Consider the following 18,551-nt stretch of genomic DNA (forward strand, 5'->3'; position numbering starts at 1 on the left):
CTCCATTTTTTGCATCATTTATTTTAATATTCTTTATAGTAAAGAATGAAGCCAAAGAACCACTGTTCTAAATAGAAAAATAATTTCCCAAAAAGATGCTATTTACAGGATGTGATCGAGATGTTCCGATTTTCGCCTCACCACTCTGCAGAAAAAAATGACATAAAGTTCATTCATTGGACAATTTTTAGCTCCATGCAATTTTTTATGGTATACATATAAATGATATAAAATACAATGTATGTAATTGTTTATTTATACATGGTCAACAATTGGTTCCATCAAAAAATGGCGAAGCACGTATAGGCGTGATGTAATTTTTTTGTATAATCAAATGGAATTATTATTTATTCCGTATCCCCTACTTTCAAACCACTTGATTAAATAATTTCAAAATACTTTTTTTTCTTGAAATATCATTTATTTGTTTTTGCCCTGCTGATTTTTTAATGGTTTTATGATAAAAAATGTTTTTGAAAGGTTTGAAAAATTGTAATAAAAAATTCAATTTTATTTTATTATTACGATATTATAAAAGGAATTTTTTACTTTTGAGCCTTCTATTTTTCGCATGATATATTTCAGGTATTTCACTGATATATTTTATGTTAATTACAATTTTAAAAATTCCATTTTCCAAATTAAGCTCTTCAATTGAGCTGCCGCATCGAATATAAGGACACATACATTTTTTCAGCTGGAGCGGAATGAGTTATCGTAGTGTTCCAAATTTGTTTAGAATATCAATTGTTGGAAATTCAATCACTGCAAGAAATTCTCTCGAATTCAGTAAAAAAATATTTTCAGAATTCTTCTTTTTGTCCTGTCAGAGTTCATTTGCGCTAAAGCCGAAAAAATGTATGTGCCATTATTCGATCCGGCAACTTAATTGCTTAAACAATATCTGTTCATAATTTTCTTATAGGATAAACAACAGCGCGACATTTAGTTAGATTCTAAATTTATTTACTATATAAATATTATAAAACAAAATTTACCTTGTATAACAAATTTGGTAGTTTTAAGAATTGTTTAAAAAAAAATGATGTTTTTCATTTTCAAATTAAAATGTGGTGAATTTTCTTTGATTATTAGAAATTACTTCTGTAAAAGTAAATTTTGTTTAATCAAACTAGTAATAATCATACAAAATCACCCATACGCTGTTGACGATAAATGATTATAACGTATAAAAATGATTTATTTAAGAAATTTGGTGTTTTCATTGAATTATTTAACATTATTTAAAAAATATAAAATTTCTTATAAAAAGATTGTTCCTTATTTTATAAAAGTCAAAATAAATATTTAATCTTTTCCCTATTCCCTCCTTTTTTAAATTTTTTTCGCGCTGTGATCCCTGATACTAATTTTAATAATTTAATAATAATTATATACCATTTGTCGAGAATGTAGTTCCTCAAAATTACAATTGATACCTGAATTCACATCTGTTGCTCTCTTATCGACCATCGATAAATCTGAATATAGTCTAATATAAATTCACATATTAGATATATATTATATATTTACAGATTTTTACAGTATAAATTGCAGAATAAAGTATATTTTTAAGATAAAATTACAAAAAAGAATCTACTGCCTTGCCGACAATCTCGCGATAAGAAAATGCTGTGTAGTTCCAGGAAAGAGATGTCGCTAGTGAATGTATGACATGTGTGATATGTTTCAGTTACCCTCGCAATCTCGTGGTGGATTTCTCGTGCAACAGGTGATGTGACACGTTTTTCGGATTTACGTGTATTTTCAAAATAAGTGTATATTACTGAAAGTGATTTTTAAATATTAAATTCAATTAAAAAACAGTGATAGTATTTGATAAAGTTTTTAAGGTGATCCGGTGTGTACCTGGAGCTCTGATCAAGGTAAAAATGCTCTTTTGTTTCCGTGTGTTTTTGTTATTTATGCGTAATTATACATAGAGGATTAACATCCTAGAATCTTTTTTAATGAATCTATGAATTAAATTATAGTAATGCCACAACCCACATGTTTTCTTTTCTTTTTCCCTCTTTCTTACTCTACAAAACTCACAAAATTAAAGGTTTGTACTTAAAAAATGGTAAATATTGCAGATTTTAACTCTCAGGTTTTAAATTTTCTTAGGAATAATTAGTTACTACACGCGCATAAATTATAAATCACCGAGAAAAGAAAATGTCACGGACGTAGGTTTAGAACTGCAGCAATAGTAAAGTGCAGGATCGTGTTGAATTAAAATACACTCAACCGCAAAGTGGATTCCGTGAATTGAGTCAGTCTCGTATGGTGCAAGTACTTCTAAGCCAACCTTCAGAAAATACTTTGTTATCTACTCAAATGAAAAAAATGCCTACTGGAATTGAATGCACTTGAACTGACTCATTTCAGTGGTTTAATAAATCTATTTTTCAAATTTTAACGTTACAATCTACAGTGCCTTTCCAGGCTCTTTGCAATTTGAGAATATATGAATGTGAATTACAATAACAATGAGTTCTCATTCCTAAGTGCCGTAATACATATTGTGATTACACATATCGTACTCTACTTTTTCAGTGCCATTGACCGCAAGAATGTAAAGAATGATACTGAAATTGTTCTTAAGTAGGAGCTATAATCACAATATCATTATAAACAGGAGCTAAGTTATCACTGTACAACTGTATACTATCATAGAAGTGAAACAATCGTAACTGGTCAGACATATTAACTTTTTGTAACACCAAATTGAGCGCAAAACAAATCACCAATTTGATTTAATAGAAGATGTTAACCAAATAGACGTGTCCAAATGATAAGGTTTTATTTCGGTACGTGCATGTTGGAAAGTTTTATCTCTGTGGGAAAATCTGAAAGCTTTCAAATGCCATTTATAGTGTATGGTGCATAAGGCCCTTGCCAAGATAAAACCTTTCTATTTGAATGCAATTAAATTGCATTCAGTCGAAAAGAAAATAATCTGGTACTTTTTGCAATAAATAATAACAAAAATATAGCCCGCTGTGAGCGATTAATACACGTTTTTTTTTTGTTTGATTCCCTGATTAGAAAATTAAAATATATGCTTCAGTTTAAAGTACTATAAAATATAATTAATAAGCGTTAACTAAAAAATATTAAAATAGCTACATCGGCTTTCATACCATCTTAATATAATTGGAATTCCAGTCTGAATTTTAATTATATTTTTGACTTCAGTTTTAATTGGCTCGCCGTAATCTGTAACTTTCATGCAAATATAATATTTTATCCCAGCAAGAATTGGAAGCGAAGGAAAAACGTAATAAATTAATGTGGGATTTAATATCGTAAGAAGATGTTCTTAAAAGACATTCTGGAATTATGAAACTAAGTCAATACTGATGTCTTCCATTTTCGAAACTGATGCATTTTGAAGATTGAAAATTTGAAAAAAATGATAAAATTTAATTGTTTAAATAAAAATGATTAAATTTGAATGATTTTGAAGATCACGAATTTTCCGTTCTTGATTTTCCGTACTTAAAAAATCTCGAATGTAGATCATCAAAAATGTAAAATTTTATATTTTAAAACCTTAAATATGCATACATTCTGATTTTAAATTTAAAAAATTTAAAATCAGATTAATTTTGAAGATTTATAAATAAAAGTTCTAAAATTTGTATTCATTTTAGAGGATGATATTCAAATTTTCAGTTCTTGATCATCAACAATCATCAACATTAAAAAAATTTCATTGCAAATTTGCAAAAATAAAATCTCTTTGACATATTCTTTTTTAGAATGGTCCATTTTAAAATTTTACACTTGAAAACTATTAAATTTTGTAGATTACAAATTGAAAATTCTCGAATTTTTAATATTTGCAGTTGAAGACTCCTCAATATTGCTATATTTTTGATAAGTAGAAAATTATGCAATTTTGAATGTTTTTTTAAATAGTTCAATTTTGAAGATTTAAAACTGTCACTTATAATTTGAATTATTTTGGAAATCCAGTCAAGTTTTCAATACTTGATCTTTCGAAATAAAGAAATTTCGAAAGGAAATCACCAAAATTACAAAATTTTGCATTGTAAATGTTCAAAAATAAATTATGCTTGAAGCATTCTTTAGAATGATTTCTTTTGTAATTTTACACGTTTTAAACATTTATAGATACCATTTTTCAGATTTTGATTATTTTAGAAATCCAAGTTCAAGCTTTCAATTCTTGATTATCCTAATTGAAGACATCTCAATTTATGGAAATTACAGAATCTCTAATTGTACAACTTAAATATTGCATTGTTTCTAATTGTAAATTGTCAAAACTATAAATTCTTCAATTTTAACTATTTTCAATTTAAATCTCTATAATTTTGAATAGTTACAATAGAAGTCTGTTCAATTTTAATGATTTTTAAACACAGATTCTAAAATTTTGATTATTTTGAAGATCAACAGTCGAAAGTTCAATTCCAAATCATCCAAATTGAAGAAATTATGGACGCGAATCATTAAAATCACAGAACTATTAATTGTAAAACTTAAAACGAGCATAATTTTTAAAAGTGAATTTTCAAAATCTTCCAAATTGATGAAATTTCCAATGTAAATAATAAAAATTGCAACATTTTTATTGTAAAACGTGAAAGTTGCTCAATTTTTAAAATTATAAACTTAAATTTTAAAGAATTACAATTAAAAATTCTTAAACTTTGGAAATATAGATTTCCAAATCATTCAATATTTAAGATATTATTTTTAAAGGTATCCCTTTTTGAACGTTTTTTTTAAGATAATTCAATTTTTAAGATTCATAATTGAATATTCTACGACTTTAAATATTTGCAATCCAAAATTCTCTAATTTTCAATATTTTCAACTGAAGACTCTTCAATATTTAATGTGCATAACAAAAAGTGATGCAATTTTGAATGTCTATTTGCAATAGTTCTTTGAAGATATAATATTTTAATTTACTCAGTAACTGTAGCTGTAATTAGTTACTTTTTTATGAAACTTCTTTAATACTGCATCTAGTTTAAATTTATTTAAATCTATTAATTAACTAATTAATTAATCAATACTAAAATCAAATAAAAAAGATTGTCATGTTGATTGAACATTATGAGAATTTGATATTCGCATTCAAACTAGAGAATTTCCATTCATTCGCAAGAACTTCAAGTGGAAACAGAATTTCACAAGATGTCAAACTGACGTATACTAATAAACTGTGAAACTGGGTGCTAGAAAAAAAATCAAGTGACAGCACGCGATAAGTGAGCGGAAACAGGAGCTTCATTGTGGACAAAGTGAATGAATGAATCCGAAGATTATTATTAATAATTTGTTTAGGAGAAATTTAAGCTACTTTTGAAGGATGAATAATGGTTTTCAATCTCATATCGAACCAGGATCACGTCTTTATATTCTCTCAATCCTTAAGATTCAATACTACATCTAATTTCCCCATTCAAGCTACAAAAGAAGACATCAATCCCTCGAGGAGTTTGGTTATTGTATAATTTATAATTTTTGAATGTGTTTAATATATAGATATGCCAGTTTGATAAAAAAATTCGAGCATGCAATATTGCAGTGAACGGACTGTAAAATTTCTTGTAGCGTACACTTCGCGAAACCCGTTCCCATGTCGCGGCGTGTGGGTGCGAGAAAAAAAGGAACCTACGCACATTTCACATATTTGGTCGCTGCAATGAACGAACTCTGGCTACTTCAAATAAATCCGTACACCTTGTACACGGTTTCCCTCAGCTTTTTTAAAATATGACCAGACACGTTTCACATGGGAGGATGAGCAGCGTAAAAATTTGTGCAGAGGCGGAATGTTATCCGTAGAATCCTAATATTTAGATACAATCGATTTACTTTAATTTCAGCGACTTTTTATTAAAGCTATTCGTGAGAGAAATTTTCTCCTTTCAGTGGTGTGACTCTATTTAATTTAAGATTATATAATATATCAAACAAAAATATATGCATTTAATTAATTATATTTTTATATTAATAAAAATCACCATGATTCAACTATCGTTAGAAATTGTTGGTACGATTAGCGCGAGCACTATTTAAAATGACTGCTGACTTTGAAACGCGATAAGATAGAAGCCAGAAACTTGTGTAAGGAACTGCTGGAAAGCTGATAAAATTCCGAGTCGAAAGAACCCAATGAAATATATTTTGAACTTTTTAACGAGAATGCACTACTTGAGAATTTTACAAGGAAATAAAAGAATTGGGCAAATGTTGCACCTTGACTTCAACTCGTGGCATGATTTAGAAAATTTGCAGAAAAACTCTGAAATTGACTATACAATCTTTGAAGTCTCATCTTCAATTTACGCTAATAAAACTTAAAAAATATTGATAGACTACCGACATGTGACTAAAAGTGTCCAAGCATATCTGCGTCGAGTTTGAAACAGCAATGATCGCCTCCTGAAACTCGACGCAGAGACGCTTGGAAATTGTTGTGCACATCTTAGGAACCCGGGAAGATTTCTGAAATTTAATTGGCCTAAATTCAGGATAAGACTTCAATAAATGTGTGCCCTAAATTTCGAATTTTTTCTACAAGTTTCCTAAGTTATAATATGAGTTGAAGTCAGGTATCCAATCTGAGAAATTTTCGGCGATCACCGCTCTTGCAACAAACAGCGGTGATTCCCAATGGAAACTTGAAGCAGATGACTTCGACATTTGTTGTCACATCTCGAGCACCTTCAATGACTTTTCAAGTTTGATTAGCTTTAATTAAATGTAAGGCTCTAAAGACTGTGTGGAATAAATTAGAGATTAAAAAAAAATTCCTAAGTCATGCCACACGTTAAAGTCGCGGTACAAAGTTCGAGAAATTCCTTAATTTTTTTAAAATTTTTCACGTTATATATGCTTTTGAAACGGTGCAAATGTTTTTGAAAAAGTTTCTCGCACCTTTTTTTAAGGGGTAATCACATTTAAAATTCAGCGGTGATTTGTAATGGTATTCGCGAAAATGTAGATGGTATGATAGTTTAGGGTGACAGTACAAAACTAATATAATTTTTAATATACAATAATAATATAATAGCGCTACTTTAAAATTGAAAAATTAATAATTTTCTGATACTCTCTAAGGAGTGGAAGACGGTCTTGAAAAATCATCCCAATAGCTTTGCCTGCTTGAAATTTCGCTTTATTATTAGTCAAGTTCAAAAATATGTACTTTTTGAAAAGTTAAGTGATGTTCTCGTTGATACCAACAAAAAGTAATCAAATAGAAGTAAATCAGCAATATTGTTTTTTTCTCAAAAGAGGCTTTCAAAAAGTATTATTGCAAATATAGATGTTGTAAGACATCCAGAAATGAGTTATTTTCATACACTTGAATTGATTTCCAGGAATAATTAAGGAGTTTCTACTCTAAAATAAGTCCAAGAACATAAAAAACTATTAATTATATTCAAGGTCATGCACGAGGCTTTTGCTGAATCGTCATATTGATTCCGTTACAGACTGTAACCACCTATCTCACAGTCGTGAGACGTGGTTGTGGCTGAAATTTTACCGCGATTTCGCTGGGAGCGGGTGAAATTTTCCAGATTAGCACCCGCTCCCGGCGAAATCCTGCGGTTGTCCTTATGACAAATTTTTAATTATATATATACATATACCATTATTTTTTTCACTTGCTTTATACATGTTTTATTATTTATATGACGCTTAATATCTTCTGTCCTCCTTTTTTATTAGAAGATTCATATTATTTTTGAAAAGTCAAAATATAGTAATAAAAAATTGAAAAGAAATTTCTTGCCTAATTTAGAATTTTTGCAAAATGCACGATGGTATTTTGGTATTTTGATTTTTTGCTCACAATTTTCGAATGTTTTAAGATCACAATTTTTTTTATTTTGAAGAAAAATGCTTTATGCCAAACAGTGTGCATATGTCCAATGTTTTATTGGTGATGTAAACACGAAGGCAGCGTACCATTTTACTATATAAACTATTTAGAACATTGGGTTCTTACGCTGGAACAAACAATTAAAATTCGATTATTTACATTTTAAAATGAATTTCAATAAAAGCAGCCTGCTATAAGAGACTATACTTCCTGAATATACACTTGATGGATGTAAAAAAAAATTATATGCTACCCCCCGCCCCCCATATTTTATTGTAATGTTTAGAAAATATCCTCAAAATTTGGCCGAAACTGGTTAATACTTATATGTTACACATAATTTGGTTCTTCAGTACATATATTATTCGAAATTATCTGACGAATTTTGCATAATACTTCAAATAATTTTAAGTCACCCTCATGGGTCTCCAAAGAAAATGCCATATGTGAAAATTTTATTATTGTTATTATTATACCATTGAGTCCAATCCCATTCGGGTTAATATGTGTAAACATTTATTTTTCTCAGGTCAGTCGCCAAATGAACGTATTCTATAGACATTTTAAGTACAGTGAAACTCTGAGATAGGGCCCCCTATTATGATTCTTCCGAGAATTGACGCCGCGCCGCAAGTATGAGCAAAAGAAGTTGCACGGGATGAGCAGCGCGGAAAAGAATGAAAAGATTTGTTTAATTAATTTTTAAATTATTTAAATAATGCATGTTTGTTCAAACATATAGCTTACCTAAAAATAGCAGAAAAATAGTGTATCTCATTACATTTTCGACCGATTTGAATGATTGTAAGTAATAATTTGTTTTCTAAAAAAACTGGCCAATGTTTATACAAATTTAAATTATTTAAACAATTTTTTGGAAGCGTATTGTAATACAAATATAATTGTATAATTATTTTAACAAATTATAGCATTGTTAACTCATAAAGTCTATAAAATGCGTTTATTTCGCGATTCACTCGAAAAACAAATGTTTAAACAACTTAAAATTATTATTTATAAAAAGGTGCAAAACCCATTAATAAACAGCAATATTAAATTTCTAAAAATTTGTCAGGTATGGAGATTTTTTTGGGGATCAATAATAGTAGCTTCAAGTCATTTACTTGCAAAACAATTGATTAATTTTAATTCTCTGGAGAAATTTGAACAATATACTGAAATACTAAATTAATTGTAACATTTCATTTCGTTTAAAATATTAGATTTACAAAAAGCTGACTTTTTCCCATTTCAAATCAATGGGGAAAAGTAACGGCACATATGCGACTCCTAAATAATAAGCGATTACGTTCAAACTTAAAGGAGATTTTTTTCGGTCTTTCCAACCAAATTGGTGGGAGGGGGGTAACGAGAATTGGGAAAGTAAAAAATAAGGGTCACATTAGTGTACAGGGGATACAATATTATGTGAAAATAAAAATATTGAACGTTTTTTTCTAATGAAAAATCTATGAGACTTCATAACTTTTAAGATTCAACATTGACCTTTTTTTTTTAATTTTGTAGAAATTGTTAACCTTTTTTTCGTATTTTAGAACAGTAGCGTAAAATTCACCAGAAATTTAGAATTTTAAGAAAAATGACGGACGCAAAATTAACAGTTTTTTGAAGAGAAAACTTAAAATTTTACTTGTTTCTTTCGAAAAAAATCGTATAAATTATTTAAAAAAGTAAATATCGAGTTATTTCAAAAGGGGGCTTAACGATGTTTTTTATGTTCGGTGAAAATACTCAGAAGGCATCCACAAAACATAATTTATAACGTTAACATTTTAGCCTGTCTTTTCAAGTGATACTTTGTTTTAAGGAGGCGCTATAGGATTGTTGAGTAATTTTTAATCAAATTTGATTTTCCTTGCGGAGTAGCTTTGAAAGCTTCTTGAAAGAGAAAATTAAATTTTCTTCCCTTGCAACTGCACTATCAAGTATCGAATGGAGAATAAACGTGATTATCTCCTTTAAAAGAGTCAGTCAATCCCCTATTTTTTATTGAACGGAAACAGTTTTCAAACTGTGCAAGACTTCTTGTAGACTCCATAGGGACCCTGAAGATCTGCGCTTTTCGAAGTTTTCCGTCGCAATCGAAACAAAACATAGGGACGTCGAGAGTACAATAATTGTGCACGAGAAGGAACAATGACTTTTTTTAGAAAGACACAATAAGGGTGGAGATAGAAGTTGCTTGTATCAAGTAGGATGGGATAATGTGAAAGAATTTCTTTTAATGCTTTATTTATCCAGCTGCATTCATAATAAAAAAGCTATGATCAGAAGGAATGTATTTTAAACTTTTTTTAATCAATGCTCGAACTAACTTTTCAATAAGTATTTTTTCGTTTAAATAGAAAAACAACATATTCACTATGTACGCAATTATTGTTTTCATTTATTTCACGCAATTACAATATTTTAATGAATTTTTATTTTTGACATGCCCCTCCTTCTACTGATATTTTGTGATACTTTGGGGAATCCCTTCCTCAAAATCCCATGTTACACGTAGTTGGACCCCCCTATAATTTTTGAATGCGAAATATAAGTCTAATTTTGTATAACCGTCAATCGAACAATGAATAATTAGTTAAAACTATTTGTTACAAGTATGAGAATACGTGAATTCTTTTCTTATTCCAAGGCAACCCCACCACGGTCTATGTACGCTCTTTCACACGTCAGTGACTGACCAATTAACATTTAGAGAGCCAGATAGCCAGTATATTGGCTCACCCCCTGATCGAGACTTTGTCTATGATCAATTAATAATATAAGATACCTTTTGGTCCAATTTTCTGAGGTCGATTTTCCTTCCAAATTATCGGCCCTCTAAAGGTTAACAAAGAGGCACGAAGAGCGGCAAGCTCTCGTTGGTTTGAATTCAGTATTTTATAATGACGTCATGAGAATGTATACGACTTTTTGAAGGAGATATTCTAAACGTAAAAGTAAGTTATGAATGTACGAATAATAACCTTTGTCAGGTGTAGAATTTATTTTCTCAATCATGTTTCATTCTTTTTTCGCTTGACGACCTTTCAGTGTCATGAAATAAAATAAAATATCCAAAATTTGCGGTTAGTGCATCATATCGATTTACTATTTAGACATTTATAACTTACTTGTACGTTTAGAATATTTGTTCCAAAAAGGCGTACGTATTCCTGTGTCAATATGTGCCAATTATGCTAATCTTACTGAAATTTTCACCTATCCTATGATGGTTGTGACTTCATGTTACAATACTTAATATTCCGCGAAATATTTCAGTCGTTTTTCGATTCTATCATATATGATAAAATCAGTATATCGATTTTTAGTTGGTACCTTGTAATATTTCAAGTAAATGCTATATTTGTCACGCCGTACGTCAACGAAAACATTTTAAAAACACTAGCATGCTTGATACGCAAATGCAAGGACGCACACACGCTTACAGCGCACACATTAAATCAAGGCCGGGTCAACCAATGAATGTCGCTTGACAAAATAACCTCACGATTTGCGGTAGAGGTCGGGGCACCTCCAGCCTCGACATATCCAAATGCATCCGTTCCAGGGCTTTTGGAATATGCAAGACTTTACTGTACCTTTAATTGAATTTTGTGGATATTATCATTATTTTTATTTGAGTTTGAGTTAAATTATAACTTAATAATTTTGAAATCACTTTCATATTTCAGACTTCACACTGCTTCCCCTATTCCCCGTATCCTTTTTAAAGAATTAAAATTTTTTTCTCTCATTCCAAGAAACTTTCCATTTTTCTGATTAAATGAATAGAACTCAATAAAAAATCCAACTATACTTGGTTTAATTTTTTTCGCTTTTTTAAAAAGTGTGCCATTATCATTTAAGTTTAGAATTCATCTTGTCTGGTTAAGAATTATACTATTTGGAAGAAAATTAAAGTATTTAGTTGAAAATGAACTTTTGTGAGAAAATTTAGTATTTTTGATTCAAAATTGATATTTTCAAGTTAAAAATTTATATTTTTGGTTGAAAATTCATCTTTCAAGTTAAAAATTGAATTGTTTAGTTAAAAAAATATCATTAAAGGTTAAACATTCAATAAGTTGGTCAAAAATTTAACTTTTTGTTAAGATTTTTTATTACTTTTTTCGAAGATTTAACTATTTTGTTGCAGTCATCTTTTTTGGCGAAGTATTTAACTTCTTTGTTGAAAATTCGTTCTTTTCGATTGAAAATTCATCTTTTATGGTGAAAAAGTCTTCTTTCTTTGATCTAGATTCATCTCTCTTTAATAAAAAACGAATTAGAGAAAGTCTACTTTTATATCAATTAAATTTTAAATGAATGAATAAAAACCAATCAAAAAATTCAATTCTTCTTTGTTAAAGGGCCATTTTTTAAATTTTACTTGAGAATTCGACTATTTATTTGAAAATTCATCTTTTTTAACATAAAATGCAGGGACTTTGTTAAAAATTCATGTATTTTGTGGATAATTATCTTTTTTGTCGAAAATTAATCTTCTTAATTAAAAAATATACTTTTTCGGTTAAAATTCAACTTTTGGGTTGAATTTGGAACACTTTTCTAAAAATTTTATTTGTGTTATTTTGGTAAAAATTTACTTCTTTTGGTTGAAAATTAATTTTTTTCACCAAAAATGTAACTTCCATTTATGGTTAAAAATTGGAATTTTAAACCACAACTTAATCTTTGCTGCTTGAAAATTCATGTAGATTGTTTGAAATTCGCCTTCTTTTGTAGAAAAGTAATCTTCGTAATTAAGAAATAAACTTTTGAGGTCAAAAATCAACTCTTTAGTTGGATGTGGAACGCTTTTCTTAAGAATGTATTTGACATATTTTGATCAAATTTGATTTTTTTTCTGTGAATTCATTTTCATCCCCAAAAATGTAACTCTTCATTTTCTGGTGAAAAATTGATATTTTAAATAGTTAATGATTGTTTTCTGAGTAGAAATTCATGTCTTTTGTTTAATGATCGTTTCTTTGTAGAAATATAATTTTTTATTTGAAAATTCTTACTTTTTCATTAAAAATGCAGCTGCTCGGTTCGAAATTTTACTGATTTGGTTGAAGACTCAACTGTTTTGTTGGAAATTCATCTTCTTTGGTTAAATTCGACTGTTTTCGGTTTAAAATTAAAATCTGTGTTTATTAAAATATTAAGTATTAAATGTTTCTTGAGAATTATTATTTTTTTAATGAACCACTTGATTTAAAGTTGAATTAATTAAAAGAATTAAATTTTTCTTTGACTTGCAGATTCATAATTTTAGTTAAAAATTCCACAATTTTTGGTCTTAAATTAACTTTTTTGTTGAACATTCATATTTTCTATTGAAAATTCATATTTCTGGTTGAAATTTCAAGTACTGTGGTGGAAAAAAACTATTTGCTTTAAAATTAAACTTTTTATTTGTAAATATATAGCTTTTTTGTGTAAAGTTAGTTTAAACTATTTTGTTAAAAATTTATCTTTTTTAGTTAAATACAACTATGTGAAATTGCTGTTTTTATGTCGATTTTTTTTGGTTAAAAATTGAACTATTTCCTTGTAAATTCACATTCTTGATTTAAAATGTACATTGTCGTTTAAAATTCTGCTTCGATTTAAAAGTGAACTACTTTCTAAAAAACTCGATTTTTCAGCATGAAAAATAAACAATTTTATTGAATATTCACATTTTTGTGTAGAAAAATGATCTTTTTGGTTGAAAATCTATATTTGTGTAAATTAAAAAATTGAAATATTTTGTTGAAAGTTTAATTTTTTTGATGAAAATCCAACTGTTTTGTTAAAGTGATCTTTTTGTCGAAAAATTCAACTGTTTTGTTAAAATGTCGTCTTTTTGGTTTGAAAATTCATTTTCCATGGTAGAAAATTCATATTTCTTAGTTGAAAACCATTTCTCTTGACTGAAAATGAACTTTTTTGTCGAAAATTCAACTTTTAGAGTTGAAAATTCAACTCTCTTCTAAAAAATAGGTCTTATTTGCCGGGGAATCCAACTATTTTTTTGAAAATGCAATCAAATGATAAATTTTATTTTCAGATCAAAGAAGTGTTACGTGATAGAAAACTTTATCGACCCCCCTCCCATGGTACTTTTTGTGACACTAGGGCTGCCCCCCCCCCCTGAGAGTATCACGTAATATATGACGCTCCCTTTTTAATAATTGGATCTTTTTATTTAAATAAATATTTGAACTACTCAATGAGTAAGTATTGTTTCATGTCACTGTTTAATAAATAAATAAACGAAAGGGTGTTACCAAAATTCAGATACAATAATTATAAATTTTTCTATCCTGAAACACTCATGCATATTTATAAAAATTGAATAAACTGGTCAAGAGAATGCATTGAATAATATGCTTTAACGTTCGGAAGTAGAAATCATCGTATATTTTACTGCCAGCTATCTTGAGCGTCAAACTGTAAAAAGGACATATATTCCGACAAAATGGGAAAATATAATAAAACGCTAAAAAACCCTGCCAATAAAATGAAGTGGCCTCCAAAGTAAATTGCAATTTTAAGGGTCAAAGTAAAGGTCTGTGATAATATTCTAAATCGTCACCAAGTATTTATACCCAATAAAAATAGAAAAAAAAAATTATACTTCAGATAATAAAATAAAGATTACAATAAATAAAAATAGAAGTCTTGGTATTTCAAGTCGTGGTATTTCAGAGGCAGAAACTACATTCACTTTCAGTGTTTTATTTATAAGGCTTTCTTTAATTTCGATCAACGCCTTTTTATAACTTTTTGAGAATCTATCAAAATTGATTCATGCTTTTGAGACCAGTTCTTTGTTATTGCGGAAACATTTCTCATGAAATATGCATAGAATCTTTTCCGGAAATCTTTTGAATCTAGTTTAATTGAATTGCATGAAGCGATGCATCTTTATTTTCATTTGGGATAATAATTCTGCTTGGAAAGGTCCGTGTCTCTAGTGGTCCATGCGCCTAAAATCGATTGGGAGAGACACCGACGGGGCATGAACCTTTATTTCTATAGTACATTCCTCGTAACTTCAAGCCGAGAGGAAAAAACGCAAGTAAAATTTTCAGTTTGTTACTAGTGGTGTTTTTATAAGAACCAATTTTTGGTTCATAAGGAATCTCTCTTGCTGAAAAGGAACCAAAAACAATGCATTTGTTACAAAGGTTCAAACTAAAAATCCTGTGCACAATCCTGCAAAGGTAATCTTGACCATTCCTGAGCAGGGATTTGGCGAAGGAAACTGTTTGTTTTTCTGCAATGGAACCTACACCAACAAAGAAACCCTTAAATGATCATGTATATAGGTGTCTGTACAGGTTTCTTTTAAAAGTAAATTGGCCCGCGGGTTCCGCTACAGAAACTCGTATGAGATCCTTTATAGGAAGTCATCGCGAAAACTTACATCGCTTACAGCTATTAAGCTGCTTTCTTTTTATTCTTTTTTATCCTTTTATTTTACTCACGGATTATTTTCTAGGCGGGTCTATGTACAGGATCTTGAACAAGTTCCTGTACATGCACGTGTGTCTCAAATCGCTCTGTGAAGGAACCTGTACAAGATCATTCAAAGGTTAGCTTGCATGCAGGTTCCTTTGCAGGATCATGTACAATTTCCTTCGCCAAACTTCTGTACAGGAACTATCAAGATTATTTGTACAGGTTTCGTGTGCAGGTTCATGTTCAGCAACATGTCCGGTAGCCTTTGAGGTCTGTAACGGAATTTTCAGGTGGGGAGACTCCAGTTGAAACTTTGAAAGGAACCTCCCAAAGGAACCCAATTTTAATCGAGACTTTTTTCAAAGAACCTATTTTTCGCCTTGTCCACTTCGATACTTTATTTAGCTATGGCACAACTTTTACATAAAAGCACAAATATAATAGAATTCCGACGGGCATAACTACATGAAGAGAATTAAAGTGAAAAATGTTATCGCAATTAGAATATGGATATAATAACATGATAAATATAATTTGCAGGTTATGTATCAAACTGGTGAACATACAGGTGTATTCACATGAAATATAATTTTCTTTGTCCACAAATTCTGTAAATCCCTAAATATCAAACCCACTTTGCAAGGGACTGGTTTTTGATTACACCTTAAAGTTGTTCTATAGCATAATTATGCTTTAAATATTCTATAAAGGAACCCCTGTGGGTCTCCACATGTTTCCATTAGAGTTCAAGTTCTAAAAGATACAAGATTTGATTTAAGCAGCAAATTTTGTGAATCTTCAGTTTTTTCTGATTAACTTCCAGTAATATGATTTTCACATTATAAGTACAACGTTTTCCATGTGTCCAAATATTATTGCAAATTTTTTATCTGCAAAGTTTTCCATCACAAATACTAATTATAAAATCATATTTTAGAAGCAAAAATTCCTTATCAAGTTGGACTTCTTTTAAATATTAATTTATTGGATTTGTGTAATGAAAAACTTATTTACAATTTTTAAAATGGAACATCTAAAATTGCACGATAATCGATTAAAAAGATGTTTAATTATTCCTAAAATTTTGTATAATCTTTCAAAATTTTAAAAATTTCAAATCTTCCAGATTTTTTATTTTTTGACTTTATAAAATTTATTTCATTATTTATTATTATTTGAACAATGCTTTCTTTATAATAGAGATATTTTAAAACCTTGAAAAATCCTTTGAAAGCTTCGAAATTTTATTTTGAAAACTTAAAAAATATCAATTTTGTTTAAAACTGTTTAAAATCTTTTCAAATAAAAAAAGCTTGTTTAATTTTTTTATACTTCTAAATAATTTTAAAAATGATTCTAAAATTTTTTAATCCTGACAATTTAATTTAATTGCTTCAAAATCTTCCAGATTCTTTTTCAAGTTTTGAAAATCTTTAAAAATATATTTAAATCCTCTTAAGTATTATTTTTACATTAATTTATCAAAATAAAAAATCATAAATTTTTCCGAGGAATTAGAAAATTTTTGTTATGGAAAAATTATGAAAACTTTTTGTTCGAAATCTTCGAAAATCTAGTCTATGCTTAAAATTGGTTGAAATCTTTCAACATTTGAAATTAAATTTGTTTTCAATACATCTAATTATGTTTGTGTTGGAAAATTATTTGAATTTCCCCAAATTTTTTGTTAAAATCCTGCGAAATTTCGAAGTTTTTCTCTAAAATCTTCCAGATTCTTCCTGCTAGTTTTGGAAATATTTTGCAATTTTCTCTTATAATTAATCTTTCAGCATAAATACATCATTTTGAATTTACCTAGGAATCTTAAGAAAAATCTTTTATTCTCTTAAAAGCTCCTCTCGAACTCCCACTCTGCCCTAATCAATGAATCGAAATTGGCGAATTTTTCAGATCGCAGCATTGCCAAAAATCAGAAAAGTTACTCAATTTTTTGGTATCTACCATATACAATTGTTTTTAAAAGTCTTCATAAGATAACCTGCAAATGTCATTTCAAGAAAAAATTCTCCTTTCAAGTTATTTCTAATAAGGAAAAAATTTTTTGTCAATAAAAAAAGTGTATCAATTATTCAATTATTGAGTAATAATTTTGTTAGTTTATGTTATTTTTGTGTATGTCCTTTCGCACAAACGGTTTGTAGCTTTAAAAAGTTAAAATATGTGAAGAGATATAGAAAACGCGGAGATAGCCTTTAATTTTTAGACATCAAGTAGCCCTGCCTCCTTATAATTTTGAAATTTTTTACTATAAAATTAAATAATGTTCAAGTCATTTTTTTATCAATTTTACTGCTGCGCAGTCTTTCTCGTTTTTCCTTTCCAAGGAACTTCTAGACAAAAGTTTCTCAGGCTGAAGGGTAAATAATAGGTACGTCTACAGCAGACATTTCTCGAGTGCCAAAATTGGAGGGGACTATTTCCCCCGGGTGCCTTAAACACGTTCTTAATTTTATGGTCAGTCGTAATCGTTTTACTCGCAAATTATTATGGTCAAAATTCTGCGGTGGGTGCGAATGTCGCCGGAGTTGGAAAATTATCCCGAGCTCTTTATGGCAGTTGGGTTTATTAGCTGTCGTTTCGGTATAAACTTGAGAACAGGCTTACAATATAGGTAACTTAATACATATACCTATAAAATACGTGAAAGCTTCATTAAATTAACTTGAACTTTGTCAAATAAAAATTATTTTGATGGACAATGAATTTCTAAAAAAAGTTGATATTTCAAATTAAAAGGATCTGCGACGTATGACTCAGTTGTGTATTCGCTGGGTTTTAACGAACACTGGGCGGGACTATTCTGGAAAAACCAGTAGAACTCGGGAGGTAGTTTTCTGCAGTTCTTCTCTCCCCTGGCCAAACTTTCAGGCAAAAGCGAGTATTTCTAATGCCTTACAACCCAATAATATTTAACCCATAAACGGCCAAAACGCCACTACCGGTACACTGCTTTTCAACGGCCAATAACTAAGACTATTCGACGCTAGAAAAAAATTGAGACACATATATTTTTATTGCTTAAGATCTCCTCTTTCCGACGGTGCCAATGAAATTCCTCAAAAAATTTTCTTATTATTCCAAAATGCACTTTAAACAAAAAAAAAACGTGATTTTTCGTGCCTATTTTTTTTTGTGAACCATTTTCCAAAGCTTTTCGAGTCTGTAATTAACCTGGAATCTCACTAACGGG

The sequence above is a fragment of the Belonocnema kinseyi genome, chromosome 2, assembly GCF_010883055.1.
Source record: "Belonocnema kinseyi isolate 2016_QV_RU_SX_M_011 chromosome 2, B_treatae_v1, whole genome shotgun sequence".
NCBI classification, from domain to species: Eukaryota; Metazoa; Arthropoda; class Insecta; order Hymenoptera; family Cynipidae; genus Belonocnema; species Belonocnema kinseyi.